Source organism: Rhinatrema bivittatum, chromosome 7 (assembly GCF_901001135.1).
Source record: "Rhinatrema bivittatum chromosome 7, aRhiBiv1.1, whole genome shotgun sequence".
NCBI lineage: Eukaryota > Metazoa > Chordata > Amphibia > Gymnophiona > Rhinatrematidae > Rhinatrema > Rhinatrema bivittatum.
The window spans coordinates 286,267,118-286,290,979 of NC_042621.1; the positions used below are offsets into that span (position 1 = coordinate 286,267,118).

General features: G+C 46.8%; 1 long non-coding RNA gene across 2 annotated transcripts in view; it reads right to left on the reverse strand.

The window, feature by feature from the left end:
• Positions 1 to 15,627: 15,627 nt before the first annotated feature.
• The window catches only part of LOC115094922, an 81,435-nt gene continuing 73,200 nt past the window's right edge, over positions 15,628 to 23,862 (reverse strand). The window contains exons 3-5 of one of the 2 annotated variants that reach the window (XR_003857634.1): positions 23,227 to 23,282; positions 17,155 to 17,228; positions 15,628 to 16,090 (exon numbers count right to left, since the gene is read on the reverse strand). This is a non-coding gene — a long non-coding RNA (uncharacterized LOC115094922). The remainder of the gene's footprint in view (positions 16,091 to 17,154; positions 17,229 to 23,226; positions 23,283 to 23,862) is intronic. The other variant, XR_003857633.1, reaches the window with a different exon arrangement.

Here is a 23,862-nt window from a genome sequence, read left to right on the forward strand (position 1 = left end):
TGTAGTACCCTGGATCAGTCCAGAGTCTTGCCTGGTTTGAGAGTCCACTCATTCTGATGTATATTGGTAGGCAGAGTGTTTTTCTTACTTGTTCTACAGTTTCGCCTGTCCTGTTCCTTTTGAAGTTGGTGAGCAGGATAGTTTAAGTGGTGAGGTTTCTCTTCCCCTGGTTGGGATGGGGATGTAAGTGTTTGATTCTACTGTTTAAGAGTTCTGCTTTGATACATGGAAATACTGACAGACTGTGGGTGGCACCTTAGGGTATAGGGCAGAGTGCGTCAAAACTTCTCTGTCTCCATCTAATGGTGGGGAGGCAAAACCCAAGAGTCTGGACTGATCCATGGTACTACAGGAATGAAAATTAGCAGGTAAGAACCAATTTTCCTTTTAATAACCAAGGAGATCCTGAAGATCTGCTAACCATGAGTAAGGGAAACCAGAAATCATCATGGACACTCATCTGATGTTTTCACTACCTTGGGGAGAGAGAGAGAAAATTTACTCTGTGCTATAGATATTTACCATTTTTAGCAGATTGGAAAAGGTTTTTTGACCAGTCTAAAGAAACCCTGCCCATCTGGGAGTTCCACTTAACCAAGCTAAAGAAGTTAGGGCTGTTCAGTTTGGAAAAGAGACGACTGAGGGGGGATATGATAGAGGTCTACAAAATCATGAAAGGACTTGAACAAGTTAATGTAAATCTGTTATTTACTCTCTCAGATAATAGAAGGATCAGGGGGCACTCTATGAAGTTAGCAAGTAGCTCATTTAAAACAAATTGAAGACAATTCTTTTTATTTTATTTATTTATTTATTTTTTAATTTAGTATTTTTCTATACCGGCATTCACGGAGTTCGTATCATGTCGGTTTACATAAAACAAGGGGTGAGAAATACATTATAACGTAAATAACTAATAACATAAGAGTATACATTAAAAAGTAAAACAAGTGCATGGAAGAAAAAGTTACAATAAAACGGGGGTCATTCTAACTGGGATTAGAGTTAGAGGAAAGATAAAAAGTTTAACCAGAAGTAAAACATTGTAATGATTGGTAGATAGTGACTGTTTCAGTTTAATAGGAAATGTTCAGTAATGCTGCATTTGATGGTAGTGAATCTTTAAGGGTCCGGAAATGCTTTCATGAACAGCCATGTTTTCAGTCTTTTCCTGAAGGTTGGAAGACATGGTTCCTGTCTTAGTTCTAGGGGGATGGAGTTCCACAGTGGGGGACCTGCTGTGGAGAAGGCCCGATCTCTCAATGTTATATGTTGGGTGGTATTGTTGTGTGGTACCTGTAGATATTCTCTATATGCTTCTCTGATGGGTCTGTTGGAGGAGTGTTTTTTAAGAGCTATTTGTAGATGGAGTGGAGCCAGTCCATGGATATTCTTGTAGATTGTGGTGAGGGATTTATGAATTATTCTGTAGTGGATTGGTAACCAGTGGAGGTCTTTAAGGACTGGTGTAATGTGATCTCTTCTTCTTTTTTTTTTCACTCAGCGCATAGTTAAACTCTGGAATTCATTGCCGGAGGATGTGGGTATAGCAGTTAGTGTAACTAGGTTTAAAAAAGGTTTGGATAAGTTCCTAGAGGATGAATCTATAAACTGCTATTATGGTAATTAATAAGCAATAGTAGCTTGTGATCTATCAAATGTGTGGGTACTTTCCAGGTACTTGTGACTTGGATTGGCCACTGTTGGAAACAGGATACTGGGCTTGATGGACCCTTGGTCTGACCCAGTATGGCATTTCTTATGTTTTTAAGCTCTGGAGAGTAGATGTTTCCCTGGCCTGATATTCGAGTCCTGCACAGATAGAGAGAAAGAGACTGTAAGAGAACAAAACAAGAGAATTCTGTGTTGCTGCAGTTTGATTGCCATTCATCACTGTTGTTTGAACAGTAAAGACTTTAATTTTGGACTGTAAATCAGTGACTCCAGACTATTTCGCACTCACTGCACCCACCAGGAAGTTAAGTACCCTTTCCCAAGGGAACACAAAGGAAAAAGAAATATGTAGAAAGGACATCCCTGTTACACTGGGCCCTAGAAGTAAATCTTTCCCCCCCCCCCCCCCACCACCTATAAAGGCTCTGGCCCTGGAAGTAAGACAGCCTACGAGAGAGCTTGCTGGTGAGTGCTTCCAGCCCCCGAAGAGAAACAAATTATTTTATGGCCCCACCCGTGCAGGACTCGCACACTAGGGTGGGGGTTACAATTGTGTACATGACCCAGTGCAAAAAAATGTGAAGAAGGATGCTACATGGGTGAAACGAATCCAAAATAAAGTCATAATATAAAATATTACAGAGAAAACCAGAATGGCGGCTCAGTGGGTGCCCACTTCTCAAAGGAAGATCATTCTCTTAATGATCTCACAATTTAAAGGGAATTTTAGGAATTCACAAGAATGGAAAACATTTGAAATCGGGATGAGGAAACAATTTGCAATAAACACAAAATGGCTTAATGACATTTGCTTTATCTTCCATTATCAGGCACAGACCCTTTCAACTGTAATGTTTTATTGCTTCATCACCTCAGTAAAAGGCTCCTCCTCCACCCCCCATCCTTCCCTTTACTGAGCTGTAATGGCCTATGGAGGCAGCTATTTAAGTTCAGTGTAATTGGGCTGTTTCTTCCATGTCCTGGTGAAGAGAGGATGACTCTGGAAAGCTAGTCACAGATATATATTAAGTACAGTATTGCTTACATCGTGTTTATTGACCCTTAATTCTACATTTCCAAGGGAACTAATAGCGCAGCCACAAATCTTTGCTCCCACAGGCAGAGAAAGGTTATTAAAGCTTGAGATTTCTGGGCCACAGGCAGAGAAAGGTCATTGAATCTTGAGAATTCTGGGCCACAGGCAGAGAAAGGTCATTGAATCCTGAGAATTCTGGGCCACAGGCAGAGAAAGGTCATTGAATCCTGAGATTTCTGGGCCACAGGCAGAGAAAGGTCATTGAATCCTGAGATTTCTGGGCCACAGGCAGAGAAAGGTCATTGAATCCTGAGAATTCTGGGCCACAGGCAGAGAAAGGTCATTGAATCCTGAGAATTCTGGGCCCGCTGCATTTTAAACCCTTTTCCCCTAGGGGGAGCCATCTCCTTTCACACGCCCGGTATCACACTTTGCACAGGGCCATTCCAGCCTGTTCCTTGCCGCACATGCGAACATATGAAAGCTCTTAAGAGGCAGATTTGGGGGAGATGTCACTGGAGTCAGGAAACTTAGGAGGGGGGGGAAAAAAAAACCCTGAAAAAATGTTTTGACTTAAGAAGAGGGGGCCTGTTCGAGGTAGAAAATGCAATTCTGGTCTTACAGGAGGTAGAAGTTGATCAGACATACAGTGGATCTCCAGAGATTCTAATTCTGCCCTCTGCTTCAAAGTTATTAATAAATAACCCCTTCTATCAAAGGGGAACCAAATAATAAAGCTTTCTCTGTTGGGGTGGGATGGCAGACAACACCAGTTCTCAGGGTTCCCAAATGGGTAAAATTTTCAAAAGAACCAGATCACACCAAATTAAATATTTATTTATACCAATTTATATTCCGCTATTTCCACAATGCGGATTACAAGATTATATACATATTAAAACCTATAAAAAAAACATGTATTAAAAACAATCAATAAAATAAAAGGCACACACATCAAAAACATGCACAAGACTGGATACTGAACCCTACAAACCATAACCACTCTTTGATGCTCCCCTTACCCATTAACTAGATTCTTAGACCAAATAAGTGCAGATAATATTTGACGGATATTCATTGAAGATAGGCCCTGCTTTTCAGAGGGTTTGCAGCCCTCATGGGCCAGAGTTGAGAAACTGTGTGGGACAGTGCACTCATAGTTTTAGGGTTGCTATTCAGTTGTCCTCAACTCTGGTACTTGTGAGACACCAGTGGGTTTGCTTTTCAAAATATACATGGTAAATATCCACGTGATATATCTGCATATGTTTGGTCTCCAAATCCAGTTAATCTATATATCTTGCTTAATTTGCAAACCAGAACTATTGCTGAATCAGGAGGACCTGAAATGGGGAATTATGGGTACAAATTGCAGCTTTAGGTAGCGTTCAAGATACGACGGCAGAGGACGATTCCTCGGTGATGGATCTTGCTGTGCAGTTTGCTTTATGTGATGCAGGGATAGATGTATTTGCTCAAGGTTTTTGCTTATTTACGATGTTGTCAGTCTTGGCTACCGCCTGTGCATTCCTTTCCCATCACAAACATCAGTTAAAACTGACGCATACAAAGGGAGACTACAACAGTAGATAGGCAGCCCAAGGTCCTTTGATTCTTCCTGTTTTTGCTTCCTGGTACAGCGCCATACATCTCTGTCCTTCTCGTCACCGTTTCACTAGTAGGGATCCTCTGTGCTTATCTTGGGCTTCCTGGAATTCCACTCCTGCTTTTCCCTCCACCAGTTCCCCTGGGTGACTGTTCCAGCATCCTCCACCCTTTACAGGAAGACATTTCCGAGGTTACTCCTGAGGCAGATATTCAAAGGCTTTGTCTGGGTAACTTTTGGAGTGACCCGTATAAAAAAAAACGAGATTTCAGGATTTCCCCCCTTGCTCCCGGGATACATTTTATGCATGTCACTCGTTACCCATACAGAATTTAACCACATAAAATCACACGGTGATGGAGGCGTGCTGGGGGCGTGGTTGAATTGTAGCTGGTGAGCACTGATATTCGGTGCTGCCTGGCAAAAGTTGGCCGGATAAATCTAATCAGAAAACTTTATTGTTGCGACCGTCGCTGCCTGACGTCTCCACTCCGCCCTCCTTACCTCCTTGGCGACTCTCTCCTGGGTTGATGGAAGTTTGGCTGCCGCGGCGTCATCTTGCCGACCTCCTCCGGTGTTCCCAGACCGGCTAGACGCTGCCTTCCGCCATGTTCTCCTGAGGCCTAAGGGCTCGCGTGCGGCGCGGCCCCGACTCAAGTACCAGCAGTGGCGCGAACCTCAGGGGCGTCCCCCTGAGATGACGTCATCATCTTCGGATATTTAAAGGTCTTTCATTTCGCTATCGAGTTAGCAAAGGGTTTCCTACCTAGCTGCCTCCAGGTATCGCTGCGGATGGGATTCGCTCTCCGCATACCTTGCTACTCTGCCTCCTCGGACTTTACCAGGGGTACCCGCTCCTCGGGGGCCTTGTTCTCTCTTTTACTTTGCAGATCACAGTCTGGAACCGGTACTCGCCCCTCGAGGGCCCACATTCCCAGACCTGCTACTGAATATAACTTCTGCCAGGAAGTCACCGCTGCCTACAACACCAGTGAGTTACCATCTCTCTCTCAGAGCGTTCCCTGGAACCAGGTACTCGATCCTCGAGGGCCCACGTTCCCAGACCTGCTACTGAATATAACTTCTGCCAGGAAGTCACCGCTGCCTACAACACCAGTGAGTTACCATCTCTATCTCAGAGCTTTCCCTGGAACCAGGTACTCGCTTCTCGAGGGCCTACTTCATTCCAGCTCCTGGGCTATTCTAAGAGACTACAGTGTGAGTGTTACCATCAAGGTTCTGTTCCTGAACTCTGCATACCCTACCTACTCACTAATCTCAGTTTCTCTACAGCTCAGCCTTCCTGGGATCACTGTTCCAGTGCCTGAGGGCCTACAGCCCAGCCGGGCTCTTCCAGCTCACTACTGCCACCTCTGGTGGTTCCCAAAAACTGTTTAATTAAAGAACTTGTGTGTGTCTGTCTCCCAACTCTGAGCCTGACCGGTGGTCCCTCTCGGGATCTTCCCCCGAGGGCGTGATCATCTGCCACCGGCCCAAGGATCCACCCACAACTATCACAAATAATAACATTTATCCAGGTTCTTGCGACTTGGATTGGCCACTGTTGCAAACAAGATACTGGGCTTGATTGACCCTTGGTCTGACCCAGTTTAGCAAACCTTAAGTTCTTATATATTCAATGGAACACTTATCCAGGTGCGTTCTTCTGAATACCCGGGTAAAATATTTTTTGGTAACTCTCCCGCCCACTAGCCCGCTGAATATCAACCTCCCTACCTGCTTGGAGTTTCATCGCTTCTTAGCATTTCTTTTCCGCTGAGAAAGGTTTGCTTCTTGCGCATTATTTATACCTTGCAAGTATTTTGTTATGCATGCAGTTCAAAATTCCACCAGAAAGTTTCAGTATCAGGGGGCTAAGAAAACAATAAATATTAACTAAGAAACTGAGTAAATATAGTATAATGGTAAGAGCATGTTGTGTTCTTGTAGGCCTCTAGTCCATAAAATTCCTGCGTCATATAAATGCCTGCATTTTTTCCTTATGATGTAAAAGAGATGCTCAGGCCAGCTTCGAGGGAGGATGCCGTTTAGTGCTGGAGAGATTTACTGCTGGAGATATGTTTTGCATATCAATGAATTTTTCAGAATCCTGGTCACAGTGCTTTTTCCTAAGCAGGATCTCACCCTGCTTTACATTTAGAAATTGTCATGCTGCTAGCTCCAAGGCAGAAGGCTCTGGCTGGCACTGCTGGTGCCTGCACTACAAGGCAAGAGGTGAGATGGGTCACTGTCATTATCGCTGTTATTACAACCCAATCACATCTGAGTAAACGGAGACACCGGGAAATGGTGCTTAACCAAGGTCACCCGCAGGGTGAATGTCAGCCCCAGTGCATGTAAACATTCTTCATTGAAAAGCTTAGACTACAGAGCTCTGCAGTGCAGTGCCGGCCCGCGGGAGTTCAGATACCCCATCCAACGGGACCAGCTGAGGCTGCGTATGCTGTGGAATCAGCAATGTCTAGGGAGGGAGGAAAGGTGGCTGCCTCTACAGGGGGCAGCTTCTGCCAGCTAGCCAGAGGCTATGAGGGAGGACAGAAAGTATCACAAGACTATTGAGTGAGCAGACTAGACAGACAGAACGGTCTTTTTCTGTCGTCATATTTCTCAAATACTGCATGGCGTACCTTACATCCTCCTCTTACATCCTCAGAACTAAGGATCCATCTGTCCCAGGCTTTTTTTTGAATTCTGATACTGTTTTGGCGTCTACTTTGAAGTGTCTGAAAAGCGGAGTATAACTCGAATAAATAATAAATAAATGCATCACCTCCAATAGGAGCCTGTTCAATGCATTCATCAGTCTTTCCTTGAAGAGATATTTCTGATGTTACTGCTGAATCTTCCCCACTTCAGCTTCATACCATGACTTCTAGTTCTATAACTTCTTTTTACATTGGAAAATACTTACTACTTGCTATTCATTAGAGATGTGCACAGGCAAAATATTCATTTCAATTTGTTCATTCATTTTGTAGGACACCTACCATCATTTGGGTTGTAATAAAAAAAATAAATCGTGTTTATTTGTACCATTCATACCGTTCATTTTAATTGAAGGCAAGGGGTGAAGTAATCCTTAGGCTGCATTGGCTTCAATGTGAAAAAAAATGAGGGGGGGGGGGGGGGCAGATGCCCGGCTAGTGGCCCAACCTAAGGTCTAGCCAGACACCAGGTCCCATCACCCATCATCCTCTTCCATCTGACGTCCTCTCCAAATGATGCCGTCTGCTGGAAGGATACACCTTCCTCTTGAGTGGATGGCACCATAGCGATGTATGGCCATACATCAGTATGATGCTGTCCACTCAGGAGGAAGGCGCCGTCCTTCCAGTGGATGACATCATTTGAAGCGGACGTCTGATGGAAGAGGATGAAGTGAGGCCTGGTCTTAGACCCTAGACCTAGGCCATGAGCCTAGGCTTCAGCCAGGCCTCAACAACAGGAACCGGCCTTGGGCCTGGGTCCAGAGCTGAGCTAGGCTTAGGCCTGGGCCTCTGCAACAGGTCCTGGCCTCAACTTGACCCCATGTCAGGCCCGGGCATAAGCCTAGGCCGGGACCTTGGTAACAGGACTCAGGTTTGGCTGGGTTCTGTCATCAGGCCTTAGCCTAGGCCTCAGCCCGGGCCTCGGCAACTGGGATCTGGCTTCGGCTGGGCTGCAGCATCAGGCCTGGGTTTGGCAATGGGACTAGGCTAAGATTTTGTCCCGCCAGAGGCCCATTTTCATAATAGTGCATCCTATCTGCTAATAAATGTACTTTTTCCCAAAAACAAAAAAAAATTCACACATTTTTCATGTTCTGGAAAAAAAAAATGTGTTTATTTGAAACAAATTATACATTGGCTTATTCTTCATGTTTTTTTATTTTTGTTTTAAACAAATGCACATCCCTACTATTTGTAACTGAGATATTTGAACCTCTCACTCATAGCACCCTTTCTTTTTGACTAGGGTATATATATTTAGGACCTTACATCTCATTTCGTAGGGCTTGCAGTGCGACTTTTTTTTGGGCCTGCCTTTAGTCACAATATTCCAGGGGAGGTCTCGCCAATGATCTGGATGGTGGCATGTTCAGTTTCCATTTTTCTGCAGCTTGGGCCTCTCCCCACGTGTCGGAGCATCCCTCTGGCCATCACCACTTGGTCACACTGTTTCGCCTCCTGCATTAGGAGAAGCTCTGGGGAACATGGATCCTGTGTTTGGGAGCACCTATTCGTGGTAGAGGGGGAGGGGCAGGCAGGTGGGCCAGTTTTGTTTTGTTTTTTTTTTCAAAAAGCTGGCAACCCTGGTCCATCTGCGCCTCTTTCGCATGCATTCACAATTCAGCCATATTTAAAAACAAATTGTATTTAAAGAGGAGAGTACGTCTCACGTTTACTTCCTCATGCTCGGATCAGAAACGACTGAGCGGCAGTCAGGCTGCAAAGAAGAGCGCCCTTGGGAAATGTTAATATCAGGAGGGGAACGGGTTTAGCAGGCGGATGTGATTGTCCAGGGAAGAGAGGGGCTGGGGGAGGGGGCACATGCATTTATTTATTTATTTATTTAAAGTGGTGGGATGGAGTCCTGGGGACTGAGGCTAAAAATCACAAAAATAGATCAAGGCTCATTCATTGCCACAGACCCTGCAGCGATCCTCATCCTGTTCCCTTGTTAATTTTAAAGCTTTTGTTTAATTCTTTATAGGCTTTTGTCCCCTGTTCCCATGTGTCCACTATATGCGCACGTATTTTTCTATAGAAGTTGGGAAATCCAGCTGGTCATCAACGCTTCTGTCTTTGTCCGTCTTTCACCAGCCCATGCCTGGCCTCATAATAAAGTCTTTTTTTTTTTTGTTTGCAAGAACTGAAGTCATTACAGCAGACGCAAAAGGGAACAAAAAAGTGAAATGTAAACAAGGCGCGACCGATTCTTTATTCAGGCTTTTTGTACTGCCCAGGAGCTGAAGCGAAACATCATGCCCGTACCTGTGTTTACTTTCCCATGTCTGTGTCATCCGAAATAAATAAAAAAGCTTTGAACCCGAAAAGTGGTGCAGAGTCGCATGCCCCGGCCCTGGCCCGTCTCTCTCTCGCTCTCTTCTCCACATCTCATTAGTAGTTAAGTTCAACCAAAATCACTAGCCCAGCAGCTCGATTCACTGGTCCCAAGCTGTCCCCCCTGGGGTGCTATACTCCGGCTCGTAGCACTTATTCTTTCCCGTCTTCCTTTTCTAACCATTATATGTAAATAGAAATGACGGCAGAAGACCAATCGGTCCATCCAGTCTGCCCAGCAAGCTTCACACTTCTTTTTTCTCATTCTTATCTGTTTCTCTTGGCTCTTAGTAACCTTAGGTTCTATTTCCCTTTCACCCCCACCATTAATATAGAGAGCAGTGATGGAGCTGCATCCAAGTGAAATATCAAGTTTGATTAGTTGGGTAAGTGGCAGCATAGCTCCCTGCCGTTGAAGCAGAGAGCTATGCTGGATATGCGTGAAGTATTAGATTTTCTTCTCCCCTGCCATTGAAGCAGAGAGCTATGCTGGATATGCGAGAAGTATTAGATTTTCTTCTCCCCTGCCATTGAAGCAGAGAGCTATGCTGGATATGCGTGAAGTATTAGATTTCTTCTCCCCTGCCATTGAAGCAGGGAGCTATGCTAGATATGCGTGAAGTATTAGATTTTCTTCTCCCCTGCCGTTGAAGCAGGGAGCTATGCTGGATATGCGTGAAGTATTAGATTTTCTTCTCCCCTGCCGTTGAAGCAGAGAGCTGTGCTGGATATGCGTGAAGTATCAGTTTTTCTTCTCCCCTGCCGTTGAAGCAGAGAGCTGTGCTGGATATGCGTGAAGTATCAGTTTTTCTTCTCCCCTGCCGTTGAAGCAGAGAGCTGTGCTGGATATGCGTGAAGTATCAGTTTTTCTTCTCCCCTGCCGTTGAAGCAGAGAGCTGTGCTGGATATGCGTGAAGTATCAGTTTTTCTTCTCCCCTGCCGTTGAAGCAGAGAGCTGTGCTGGATATGCGTGAAGTATCAGTTTTTCTTCTCCCCTGCCGTTGAAGCAGAGAGCTGTGCTGGATATGCGTGAAGTATCAGTTTTTCTTCTCCCCTGCCGTTGAAGCAGAGAGCTATGCTGGATATGCGTGAAGTATCAGTTTTTCTTCTCCCCTGCCGTTGAAGCAGAGAGCTATGCTGGATATGCGTGAAGTATCAGTTTTTCTTCTCCCCTGCCGTTGAAGCAGAGAGCTATGCTGGATATGCGTGAAGTATCAGTTTTTCTTCTCCCCTGCTGTTGAAGCAGGGAGCTATGCTGGATATGCATTGAAAGTGAAGCATGCCTTGAAAGTCACATTAACTATCATCAAATATTGAAAAGCCTAATAAGTGGTAATTGAATAAGACTAATAATTGGTAATACCTATAGCCCATGAACCCATCCCTGGTTTTTGTTTTTTTTCTTTTTTTAATTTGGAGATGGCAGCCCTCCATCCTTCTGCTCCGTGCAGGTGGAACACCAACCACTGACCACTGGCATCCCGCTCCGTGAATGCCTCTGTGGCTATTCACAGAGAGCATTAAATCTCACTTAATTTGTATGATACTGAAACAGAACAATGTCTGTTGGTCAAAGTGCAAAGCCTATTGCCCTAGCTGTAGAATGAGGTCCAGAAGAGCATCGATGGAAAGGACACCGGGTAGGTCAAGGCTAGGTGGGCCGGCACGAGGCATCTCCCCAGCAGGAGCAGTGCGGGTTCTTCTGCCGGGCCGGCCGCCTCCCTCTTGGGTTGAGCCTGCAGGTCCTGGCCTGCGGCAGGGCACTGGAGCAAGGCTGGGAACAAGGCAGGCTAAGGTCTGGGCAGAAAGGAAAAAAAAAAAACAGGGCAGGCAAGGGTACAGGAACAGGGAAGCTAAACACAGCGCAAGGCAGGAACCAGGTGCAACACCATGGAAAGAACACCCCATCTAGAAAAGTCACCGGAAGGACTAGCCAGAGCAAGGAAAGAGACTAGGACTCAAAAGACAAGTAAGGCCACGGGGGGGGGTGGAAGGGGGGGAACCTAGGTAAAGCAACACAGAGGCAGGAACAAGGTAAAACAGGGGCAGGACAAACCAGAAGCAGAGTGCAGGGCAAAACAGGGATTATTATACCAACAAAGACAAAACAGACAAGCTAGGCCCCTGGAAGACCTAGGAAAGGCAAGGGCAAGGCAAGGAATATATACAGGCAAGTTAGGCCACCGGGAGACGTAGAGAGGACAAGGTGAGGCACACACAGACGAGGAGGGCCACTGGGAGGAACAGATAGGTCAAGAGCAAGGCACGGGACACGCAGGCAAGAAGGGGCCACTGGTAGACTCAAACAGAGCAATGACGAGGCAAGGAGCGAGGGTGACTCAATGATGAGATCCTGAGCTGAGAGCGGGGGCGGGGGGGGGGGGGGAGGGGTTGCCTTGAGCAAAACCTTTTGGTTACATTACCCTGCGAGCGCTACTTTCTTCGATGCAAAATGCCTATCAATTTATATGCAATGAACCGAAATTTAATACAGTACAGAATGCACTTGAGAGTGTTTTTATTACATGGCACATTCATTTAAAATACTGAAGCATTCAGACAGCAACAACCCTACCTATGAAAAGCCTTAACACACCAATACATCTCCTATTATGAAATCAGAACAAGCCAAGCTGCTCTAAACCCCTACACAGAAACTACAAGCTGTGGCAGAATTCCTCACCTCAGTCACTCGTCCTGAAGACAGGCAGACCCTCACCAAGTGCAGAATAAAGAAATCATAAAGTCTAAATGGAAACCTGAAGACAAAAGCTGAACTGGAAAGTGCCACAAGCCAAATTCTGTATACAGTGCAGCAATGGAAAAAACAGAAAACTCACTAGTCCTCATAAAGCAATAAAAGAAATATAAATAATAGGAAAGCCATACCAATAAAAAAAAAATTCAAAACAGATAAACATCCAATAATTAAAAATTCATAAAATATTTCAAAACAGACATATCAAATAATGCCCTATAATTAAAACCAATGAGTTTTAACACATCACCCGCATTCCCCTCTCTCATGCTTCTTCTGACCCCACTCGCCCCCTCACATTCCTCCTGCTCCCCACTCTCCCCTCTCCCTCCCTCTACCCCGCTTTCTCTCTCTCATACTCCTCTCTCTCTCCCCACCGCCCACTGCCCTATCTCCCACACACACCCCGCTTTTCTCTCTCTCTCTCTCCCTCCCTGCCTCCCACTCTCTCCCTTCTCCCTGCTTGTTCCTCCTCCCCAGTTCCAGAACATCTCTCCCTCTCACCCCCGATAGTGCTCAACAGGAACAGCAGCTTTCCCTCTCTATTCCCTCCAGCAGCAATTCCACTTCCCAAAGAATGCTTGCAACAGCAGCTTCCTGCTACCCCCTCCACAGCGTTTGTAACGACTGCTTCCTTCCCTCCTCCCCTGGGGCTGACGGAAAAGTTAGTTTCTTCCCATTCCCTTCCAGACTTGCTCCTCCTGTTAGGGTGGACCAACTGACCGGTTTTGAACCGGAGAAGCCCAGTTTTACAGTTTGTTGTACAGCGCCCGGTTACAACAGTAACACTGTAAAACCCGATCAGCAAGGCCTGGTCTGTATCGGGCCAGTTCAGTAGCCAATCAATAGTGGAAGCAGGCGGCCTTATTAGCCGCCTTCAGTTTACCTTGTGGAGCTGCCGCAGTTACAGGGGAGGGGGGGAGAGACGCGTGTGTTGCCTGCCCTAAGTGCATGCATTTTCCAACTTTTCCACCTCCCTCAATTCAGCTCGGCCTCCGCTGCCGGCCTGCCGCAGCTCCGTTCCTCTATTCACCAACCCTGCTGCATCCCTCTTGTTCCCTGGCCGGTGGGCTTGGCTGGCTTTATTGCGATGGCTCCAGAGACTCCAGCTAGGGGCCCACCTGCTTGCCTCATTTTTTTTTTTTGCCTGACCGGCTCACCACAGCGTGCAGCTGGGCCAGGGCGGAGACAGTGGGACGGAGACATCCCCCTCTGGCCACGTGAGTCCTTGCCGGCGGTGCCGGTACCGTGGCTTTGGGTTTTTTTGTGCTATTACCTGCTAGCTACGCACGCTGCCTTGCTGTGCTGCAGTTGGCCTGTGCACCGCTATCCTCCTGTCCAGCTCCAGCCTCCCTCCAGGTAAAGATGCCCTGTTGCTATTGTGAGGGGAGGGGGGTGGAGTATTTCTAATGCTTCTGTTCTTCAGCTTCTCCTGCCCCTCTTTCTCTCCCCATTTCTGTTTGTTGGGACACAGGCAGAGCCCCAGTCAGGAAAAAATGAGGAGGGCAGGCCGTGAGTGTACGTGAGAGGGAGAGACTGTGTGTGTGTGAATGGGAGAGACTGAGTAAGAGAGAGTATGAGCATGTCTGTCTGAGAGAGAACATGTATGTGAGTGAAAGACAGAGGGAGCGAGTGTGAGTGTGTGTGTGACAGAGTGACTGAGCATGTGTGTGAATGAGTAAGAGAGAGTATGCGTGTGTGTGTATATGAGAGAAAAGGAAAATAATATGTGTGAGGGAGAAAGCATGAATAACAGGAACCGGAGGGCCCTCAGTATGGTTCAGGGGCAGTGGGAGCACATTTACGCATATGAGAGAGAGGGGTACTTTCTGATCCCGCCTCCTTCCCCCGCTCCAAGCCTCAAGTGTCCAGTTCAGGTCTGTGGAAAAGTTGGGCCACCCCTAACTCCTGTCTTCCTCACCATGGCAGCAAAACTCAAGAGAGCTGGAGGGAAGCTGGTGTCGGTGGTGCTGAAAGAAGCTCGGGGGGGGGGGGGGGGGGCTTCTCGCTGGCAGCGTTGAAAAGAGCTGATGGAGGTGGAAAAATCCTGCACGCTTCACCTCAGCAGTGGGGGTGGTGGCCAGGAGGAAGCTGTTGCTGGCAGTGATACCACCATGAACCTCCTGCACGCCTACCTCAGCAGGTCTCATTTTGTACCCGAATCGTTATGGCAGCACCACTCCAGGGAGTTGTGGGGGGAAAACTCAGGTTCTTGCTGGTAGTGGTGGCGCTGAAAAGAGTTCATCACAGGGAGAGGGGGAAAAGCTCTGCTGGCAATGCTAAAAGAGCTAGGCAGGCTGCAGTGAAGGTGTTGCTGGGGGGAGGAACACCCGGTGCCAACAAGGCGATGGTTCCCCGCTGACCACGGGCATGGGTTACTCTCCCTGCATAGGCAGTGGCAGGAGCTGACAGGAGACCTAAGGCTGCAGGCATCTACACCACTCAGCGGAAGTCAACTGTTCCCACTCCCCGAGTCCCGACTGCACAATGACGCTCTCCACAGGTCACGGAGGGCACCTCCCTATAAAAGCAGCGTTGTTTGTGCCCTCTGAGCTCACCTGCATGGAAAGAAATAAAGGTCAAACGACATGTTGTAGGGTGATCCCCTTCCTTAACCTCATTCTACACTGACCTGAAGACGAGGCACGCCTCTCACAAGCTAGTAATCAAATGTACTAAGTTGGTGCAGTTGAGACAAAGAAAGCATGAGTTGGACATCCATTAGGAAGGCGTTTCAAAGGAAAGGAATTAATGAAGAAAGGCGGCATTGTCGTTGAAAGTGAAACCTGTTAGAATTCAGCTGCCTTCCCAGACTCCTCGGCTTTGGACCCTCACTGTGTGGCAGGGCGCCGCCATTGCATGCTCTGACACGTGTGTTACTACGACCCGACGAAGAGACGCATAGGGCGTGCATCTCCCCGCGATGATGTCACACGCTCAAGACCACTTAGCCTGCCTGGACTTAAACTTATTGACTTGACAACGGGTTCCATTGGTCTGTCCTGCTTTCTGCCTTGCTTGCCTGGTTTTGGATGCTGCCTCTGCCCACTTGGGCCTCAGACTGCTCTGGATTCTGCTTGCTTGCTGCCTACCTCAACCTTAAGTTGTTCTGGCTTCTACCTACCTTGGCCCTGGACGCTGGATTTTCTGTTGGACTCTGCTGCTTGTTCCATCCGGCATGTGGATCTGGAGTCTTTCTGCCCTTGGTCCAGGTAGACACTTCAGCTACCTTACCGCTCAGGGGGGAGGTCCACACCACTTCCAGACAGACCAAAAGGGCTTACGGAGTGGCCAGAGAGCTACCTCCCTGACACCAGCAAGGGCTGCTCTCCTTACAAAACCTGGTTATTCTGTTGGAATTGTGTGTTTGAGCTTCATTTGCTGATGACTGCTTCTTATCTAAAATATGTTCACAACATCTCCAAAGACAAACTCATCAGCATAAACTGACTGGATAAAAAAAAAAAGACTGGGATCTATTACTAGCAAACTGGAGCCAGCAAGTCTATTTTGATGACAGCTTATTACAATCTAGAACATAATTTGCAACTGTGCAATAGTAGGTACAGGTGCATAATTTGTTTGGGGTTTTTTCGCTGCATTCACCTTCAGCATTGTACTTCGTCTTTCTGGTGACCTGGATTTGCCACTGTTGGAAACAGGATGCTGGGCACGATGGACCTTTGCTCTGACCCAGCATGACAAGTTTTATTTTCTTATGTTCATGACGTGTGACTGCCCAAGCTTCCCCTTGCTTTTATCGGAGTTGTTGGCCATCCTCCAGAACAGGCTTTCCTAAATCTGATTTTCAAAAGCCCCCTTTCACAATATGCACAATAATGTAATAGGATTTGCAGTCAATTTAGCAGGAAGTTTATCAGTACCAGAGCCAGCAGAGTTCATTACTTCATCAACCAGCAGTTTCCACTGTCCACAACTTGGCATATAAATATCTGCAAATTAAAAAAAAAAAAAAAGCAACCCAAGAATGAAAGAATTAGAGTCACTGTAAAAATACAAAAACAAGTTAGCTTCCTCCTGACCCCTGAAACGCTAGAGATCACGTTAGCCTGACTATTCAGGATGTTCCCTGGAGTATGGCCAGTTATATAGCGTTTCTGCACTAAAATCCATCAACAGAACCCTTCAAAGTTGAACACTTCCAAATCATCTGCTTAATGTGTAATGATTCCATCTGGTGCACATTTTGTTGGTTAAAGAACTTGTTTTTGCGGGGAAACTGTGCCACGTCTGATTAAAACTGATATAAAATAACGTTGCTGGGTTTGTTGTGTTAAGTAAGAGCGTGCGCCGTTTGTCTTGTCCTGCCCGCTTCCACACTAGAGCTGCATCATTCATGGCATTGCTTAAGTGGTGGGTATTTTCTGACCTGTGGGAGTCAGCTAGGCCGCTCAGGAAAAATAATTTCTCTCTGCTTCTTTCCTGTTCCTGTCAGGGTCGCATCATTTTTATTCACGTCATGCCACGCATGGGTTCTATTGTTCAACTCTTTTGACAGTTGGTTTATGTATTTGTACGGAAATAGCATGGACCAAGGCCATGGAAAAATGAAAAAAGAAAAAAAAGTTTTTGAACTGTAAACTCATCACTGTTGAAAGCTATGAATAAGCTATCGATGGGTGCTGTGAGGATTGAGTACTTGATGTGCCTGGAAAGATCGACCTAGATCAGATCGGTGGTATTCCACAAGGTTTATTGAATAAAGCCCAGGAGAACATTTTTTTTTAAATCAAAGCAATCCTACTTCCACACAAAATCATTTGGACCTCTGGTGGCCCAGCAGTGGGAATTATTTAGCAACTTCCATCAAAGGAGATATTCATGAAGACATTCAGCACACATGAAAAAGGCTATTTGTCCCCGAGGAAGAATCACCATATTTATTTAATGCCCTTTACTCCATGCATGGATATACACACAAACACGTAATCATCCAAATAAATGTTCGCCTTTTATTTGCCTCCAGCAAGTCTCAAACGAATATATTTGCACTTACCTGAAACTGGTATAAGTCCAGGTCCAAGCACATCGACGTCCACACGGTGCCCATTACTTCGTCGGTTCAGTGTGCTGCGGCAGTCAAAAAAGCAAACAGAATGTTGGGAATTATTAGAAAGGGAATGGTGAATAAAACGGAAAATGTCATAATGCCTCTGTATTGCTCCATGGTGAGACCGCACCTTGAATACTGTGTACAATTCTGGTCGCTGCATCTCAAAAAAGATATAATTGCGATGGAGAAGGTACAGAGAAGGGATACCAAAATGATAAGGGGAATGGAACAGCTCCCGTATGAGGAAAGACTAAAGAGGTCAGGACTTTTCAGCTTGGAGAAGAGATGGCTGGGGGGGGATATGATAGAGATGTTTAAAATTATGAGAGGTCTAGAACGGGTAGATGTGAATCGGTTATTTACTCTTTCGGATAGTAGAAAGACTAGGGGGCATTCCATGAAGTTAGCATGGGGCACATTTAAAACTAATCGGAGAAAGTTCTTTTTTACTCAACGCACAATTAAACTCTGGAATTTGTTGCCAGAGGATGTGGTTAGTGTAGTTAGTATAGCGGTGTTTAAAAAAGGATTGGATAAGTTCTTGGAGAAGTCTATTACCTGCTATTAAGTTCACTTAGAGCAGGGGTCGGGAACCCATGGCTCGCGAGCCAGATATGGCTCTTTTGAGGGCTGCATCTGGCTCGCAGACAAGTGTCGCCATACTTCGCGGTTCCCCGCTGACCCAGCTGCTCCCCGGTCCTCCGCCGCCCGGGCTTAAAATGCTGTCAGCCCGGGCGGAACGCGGCAGGACAGCTGGAGTCAGCGGCACCGGCGTGCTCTCTTCTCCCCCCCCCTCCCCCGCGGCCCGGAAGAGGAAGTGGAGAGCATCGGGTGCCTGCGCGGGAAGAAGAGACCACACTAGCGTGGTCTCTTCTTCCGCGCAGGCACCCGATGCTCACCACTTCCTCTTCCGGGCCGCGGGGGGGAGGAGAAGAGAGCACGCCGACTGGAGTCATCCGGGTGCCTGCGCGGGAGTCATCGGGTGTCAGCCGGGTGCCAGCGCTGGACTCATCGGGTGCCTGCGCGGGTCTTCCCGCGCAGGCACCCGATGCTCTCCACTTCCTCTTCCGGGCCGCGGGAAGAAGAAAGCACGCCGGTGCTCTCTTCTTCCCGCGGCCCGGAAGAGGATGTGGAGAGCATCGGGTGCCTGCGCGGGAAGACCCGCGCAGGCACGCTAGTGTCCGACGGGAAGAAGACTGCAGCGCGGCTCGGAGGAAAATGAAAATCTTCAACCGAGGCCGATGGGACTCCGCCTTCGCCTCAGCGAGGGCTGAAAATGAAGGAGGTTAGCGTTGGGAGGTGGCTGCTGCTGCCGCGAGTTCCCGGGGGGGGGGGGGGGGAAGGGGGAGAGAGAGAGTGAATGAATGAGCGAGCAAGCATGTGTGTTTGAGATCCTGTGTGTGTGAGTGAGAGATTGCATGTATGTGAATGATTGAGAGCCTGTATATGTGAAAGAGAGTATGTCTGTGATTGAGATCCTGCCTGTGAGAGAGAGAGCATGAATGTAAGTTTACCATTGGGAACCTGTATGTGTAAGTTTGTAATTGAAAACCTGTTTGTTTGAAAGAGTATGTGTGTATGATTGAGATCCTTTGTGTGTGAGAGAGATCATGTGTATGTATGATTAAGAGCCTGTGTGTATAAGTAAGAGAGAGATCATGTGTGTCTGTGTCTGATTAACAGCTGGTTTAGGTGATGGAGCATGTGAGTATGTGATTGAGAGCCTGTGTTTAAATGAGAGAGAGAGACCATGTGTGTCTGTGTGATTGAGAGCTGATTTAGGTGAGGGAGCATGTGAGTATGTGATTGAGAGCCTGTGTGTAAATGAGATAAAGAGAGGACATGTTTGTAAGCATGTGAATGAGAGTCTGTGTGTGAGAGAAAAAGACAGCATGTATTTATGTGATTGAAAGCCTGTGTGTGTGTAAGCGTGAAAAGATAGACAGCATGTGTGTAAATGTGTAATTAAGAGCCTATATAAGTGAGAGAGAAAAAACATTTGTATATGTGAGTGACTGAGAGCATGTGTGTATAGGTGTGTCATTGAGAGCCAGTGTGAGAGAGAGCGCTGGTATGTGACTGAGAGAGGAGAAAGTTCCAAGCAAACCACCCCACCTCCTGCTAATTCAGAACAATCTCAGGACACCTGGATATCAAACGTTCCCAGGTATGCAGAGCAAAAAAATTTTTGTATCCTTATTATTTTTCATTACTGGATCTTTGTGTCTGCTATTTTGAAATATTTTGTTGGTATCTGGAAATGTTTTATATGAGTTTTTAATTATTGGATATTCCACTCATCAGCTGTTTCGAAATATGTTCTTTTTGTTAGTACAGTTTTACTGCTGATGATTTTATATTTCTTGATTTGTTTTATAAGGATGTGTGATGTTTCTTTTTTCCTTTGTTACACTGCATACAGAGACTCTGGCTTGTTGCAGTTTCCAATTCAGTTTTTGTCTGCATGCTTCTTGTTATGCGTTTTGGTCTCTTTATTCTATGTTAGGTGAGGGACAGCACGTGATTCAGGTGAGGTTTTCTGCTGGCGTGTAGTTTCTGTGTAGGACTCTATAGCAGCCTGACTTGGTCCGTTTTCCTAATAGGAGATGTATTGGTGTCTTAAGGCCTGGTGTAATATTTTCAGAGACTTATTGTACTTTAAAAGTGTGATCTTACATAAAATGCACACATTTACTTGTATTTAGTTTTAAACATATTGTATGGCTCTCATGGAATTACATTTTAAAATATGTGGCGTTTATGGCTCTCTCAGCCAAAAGGTTCCTGACCCCTGACTTAGAGAATAGCCACTGCCATTAGCAATGGTAACATGGAATAGACTTAGTTTTTGGGTACTTGCCAGGTTCTTATAGCCTGGATTGGCCACTGTTGGAAACAGGGTGCTGGGCTTGATGCAGTTAGTCTGACCCAGTATGGCATTTTCTTATGTTCTTATAGGAGAAAGTGGGACAATTTTTTTTTTTTTTTTACACTTGTTGAAAAATAGGAAAGCTAGACGCAATAAATCTGCTGGGGTAGATTTCATAAATTTGCGCGAGCGTGTACTTTTGTTCACGCACCAGGCACGAACAAAAGTACGCTGGATTTTATAAGATACGCGCGTAGCCGCGCATATCTTATAAAATCTGGGGTCGGCGTGCGCAAGGGGGGTGCACATTTGTGCAATTTGCGCGCGCCGAGCCCGGTGCGCGCTGCCTGTTCCCTCCGAGGCCGCTCCGAAATTGGAGCGGCCTCGGAGGGAACTTTCTTTCCACCCCCCCGCACCTTCCCCTCCCTAACCCCCTCTACCTTTGTTAGCAGATTTACACCTGCTGAAAGCAGGTGTAAATCTGCGCGCGCCAGCGGGCTTCTGGCGCGCCATCACCCGACCCGGGGGCTGGTCCGGAGGCCTCAACCACGCCCCCGGGCCGGCGCCAAGCCCCTGGTCCCGCCCTGAACCGCCCCCTGACCCAGGACACTCCCCCTCCCCGCCCCTTTTATGAAGCCCGGGGACTTGCGCGCCGGCAGCCTATGCAGAATAGGCGCGCCGGCGTGCGAGTGCCCTGCGCGCATAAATCCGACCAGATTTACGCACGCAGGGCTTTTAAAATCTGGCCCTCTTCATTTTCTCTGTCACAAAACACCTATAAAATAATTTTGGTACCTTCCCCTATCTGTAAACATTGGTTAACATTTCCCATATAAAAGTTGCTTTCAAAGGGTCCTCATGCTCTTTGTCAGGGGTAAGGGAGTTCAAATCTGCAGCCCTAGGTGTTCGAGGCCTAGGATCCTGCAGTGGAGCTACCAGGACTCTGAATTATCAAGAACCCTGCAGAAAATTGTAAGTGAAGGAAAGTTAGGGAGATCCACCTCCGGAGGCTCCCTATTGGATCAGCATTAGGTCTATCCCAAAGAGAGGGCTGTATAATGAGGAACTCTAGCCTTTGCTAAGACAACAGTCCACACAGAGTTTACTCTATGATATCATGTTGCCTGGCCATTTTTCCCCTCCACTTCCTGGTTCCGGCTGTGGTCCTGGTCCTTGCCTACAATTCTGATCTGCCTCTGGTCTTCAGTTCCTTATTGGCTCCTGTTTACGTATGCAGCCAAAGGCTCAACCCATGGGGAACAGCGGATGCCCCTCAGGCAGAAGACAGCGGGTCCAGACCACCTGGCCTCTCCAAAGAACTCTCTTGCCTAGACATCCTATTTCCTCTAAGTCTCCAGCAGAGTGGGCTAGGTCAGCTTAGAGGTCAGGCTAAAGGGAGCAGCCTTCTCTTTGCTGGAAGAACATTATGGAGGCAGTGTACAAGTTGCAGGCTCAGCTTCATAGTCTCTCCAGGCCCTCCTGCCAGTCGGGGTGAACAGCTCTGACCGGACCAGCCACCTCTGGAACCCCGGACTGCCACTTCTGGAAAAGTCCTGGTAATAGAGGCTAGTTGTAGGGCTTCCTACATCAATGTATGTTATGGTTTCGCCTACACCCACACTCGTACCCTTCCGAATCGTTTAAGGCAGGGTTTCTCAAACTATGGATCAGGACAAAAAATGGGGGTCACAAAACTTTCAGCTGGGATCACAGATTCTTCACATTGCAGCATTCTCAGGTGTCAGCAGCAGCAGCATTAGTAGTGGAAGTCAGTGTGGGGCCTGTGAGCCAGGACACGTTCATAGACCCTGCAGAGCAGCAGCAGCATTAGTAGTGGAAGTCAGTGTGGGGCCTGTGAGCCAGGACACGTTCATAGACCCTACAGATTAGCAGCAGCAGCATTAGTAGTGGAAGTCAATGTGGGGCCTGTGAGCCAGGACACGTTCACAGTCCCTGCAGTGGCACTGCTCTTGTATGAATCTTTGTGATAGCAGGAAGCCTTTCAGAAGGCAGCCCTCAGGGCTGCTGCAAGGCCTGTTATTTTGCACTAATTCACAGTCCCCATGCTTACTTTCATTACTAATGTTGCAGCCACATGCAGATTACTGTTGGGCATCGGACCAATCATGAGAGGAGGGGGTGGGAGGACTGAGCATGCATGAACCGGTGGAGATTGCCACTGCTCCTCTCTCCTCACTCACCACTGAACCTACCCAAGAGAACAAAGTTGTCCCCTCTTATCAGCCTACCCTCTTTCCTAGCTGTTGTCACCAACATTTGGCCCACGGCTCAAAGAAAAATGTTGCCACTGACCCTGGCCAGAGGGATGTATAGAGGGGTTTGAGGGTTGGATCAGGTGGAGAGGACTTGGCTATGGAGGGTTAGAGAGAGGGAATGAAAGAAGAATAACTAGGGGATGTAAGAGGAGTTTGTGGGTGAGAGGGAATCAGCTGGAGGGCATGCGAGAGAAGAGTTTTGAAGAAAAGCAGTAAGAGAGTTGAGATGGAGAGGATGGGGATAAGAATGAGAGGGGATGACAGAAGATCAGTTGTGGGTTATAAAAAGGACTTGGGGGTGAGAGAAAATCAACTGGGAGGCAAATAGAGGATATGAATGATGTTAAGAGAGCATCAGCTGAAGGGGCAGAGGTTGTGAGAGGGGTTCCGCTAGAGGGGAGGGATCAGTTGGCGTGCAAGGAGGGTGAGAGTGAAGTGATTGCTGGAAGGGTACCACACCTCTACTAATTTTGTTTTGATCTTTCTCTGGGACCATGTGAATTTTCAAGTGCTAAAATGGGGTCACATTGGCTAAAGGTTTGGGAAGCCCTGGCTTAAAGTGGGGTTTATGTTTAGCCTGCTCATAAAAAAAAGCCCTGGTGTGGATAACACCATTTTTGGTGTGAGATGATCTAATTCTGAACCAAACAGAATCATTCCTGGCTGCCCTATCCCAGGCCTTCATAATTTAGGATTGTGTTCAGTTGTCAGAAAGTAAGATCTTGGGGCTCCATCAGGGCCATCAAAACACAATCAAGTATGACATGGAGTTTAACCAGTTAGTGAATGATCTGGACTGGAATGAACTGACCCTACATACTCGCTTCCAAACACAATTAATTAAATTACAAATGAGCCAAACTAACAAACCTTAATATTTTCCGTGCACCTCCTTATAAAGCAGTGTTTGTGCCATCTGAATTCACCTGGATATGAAGAAATAAAGGTCAAAGAACATGTTGTAGGGCGATACCCTTCATTAACCTCATTCTACCTTGACCTGAAGATGAGGCATAGTTCTCACAAGCAAGGATAAATTGGCCCAGCTATAAGACCTAGCCAACCTAGAAGCCTTGCTCACTTTATGCATAAGAATTGAGAGACACTTGGGAGAGCAAAGCCAATAGAAAAAAAGAGTTATAAATCATGAGAGAGCAGGTAGCCCCTACTAACAGACTACTAACCTCTGAGGAGCTCGTGTTGGTGATGGCATGAAATGCATCCCTGAGGAAGAAAAGTGGTAGTGCCATAAAGAAGGTTTGCGCCTCTATTGTGGCCTTTCAGGGCATTTTCGAAATTCCTGCCACAGTAGACTTGACAAACCAGTTGTTTTTTCTGACTTCATTATTATGTTACCTCAGAATCTGGGTTGATACCAGCAGGCAAACACAGACTCCCATCCCCAGTAGAGGGAACAAGTCATGAGATAGCTATCCCTCTGAATAATCAATACTACTGTGGGGACACGAGTCTTTCAGATTACCATTCCAGTCAATCCTTCTTGGA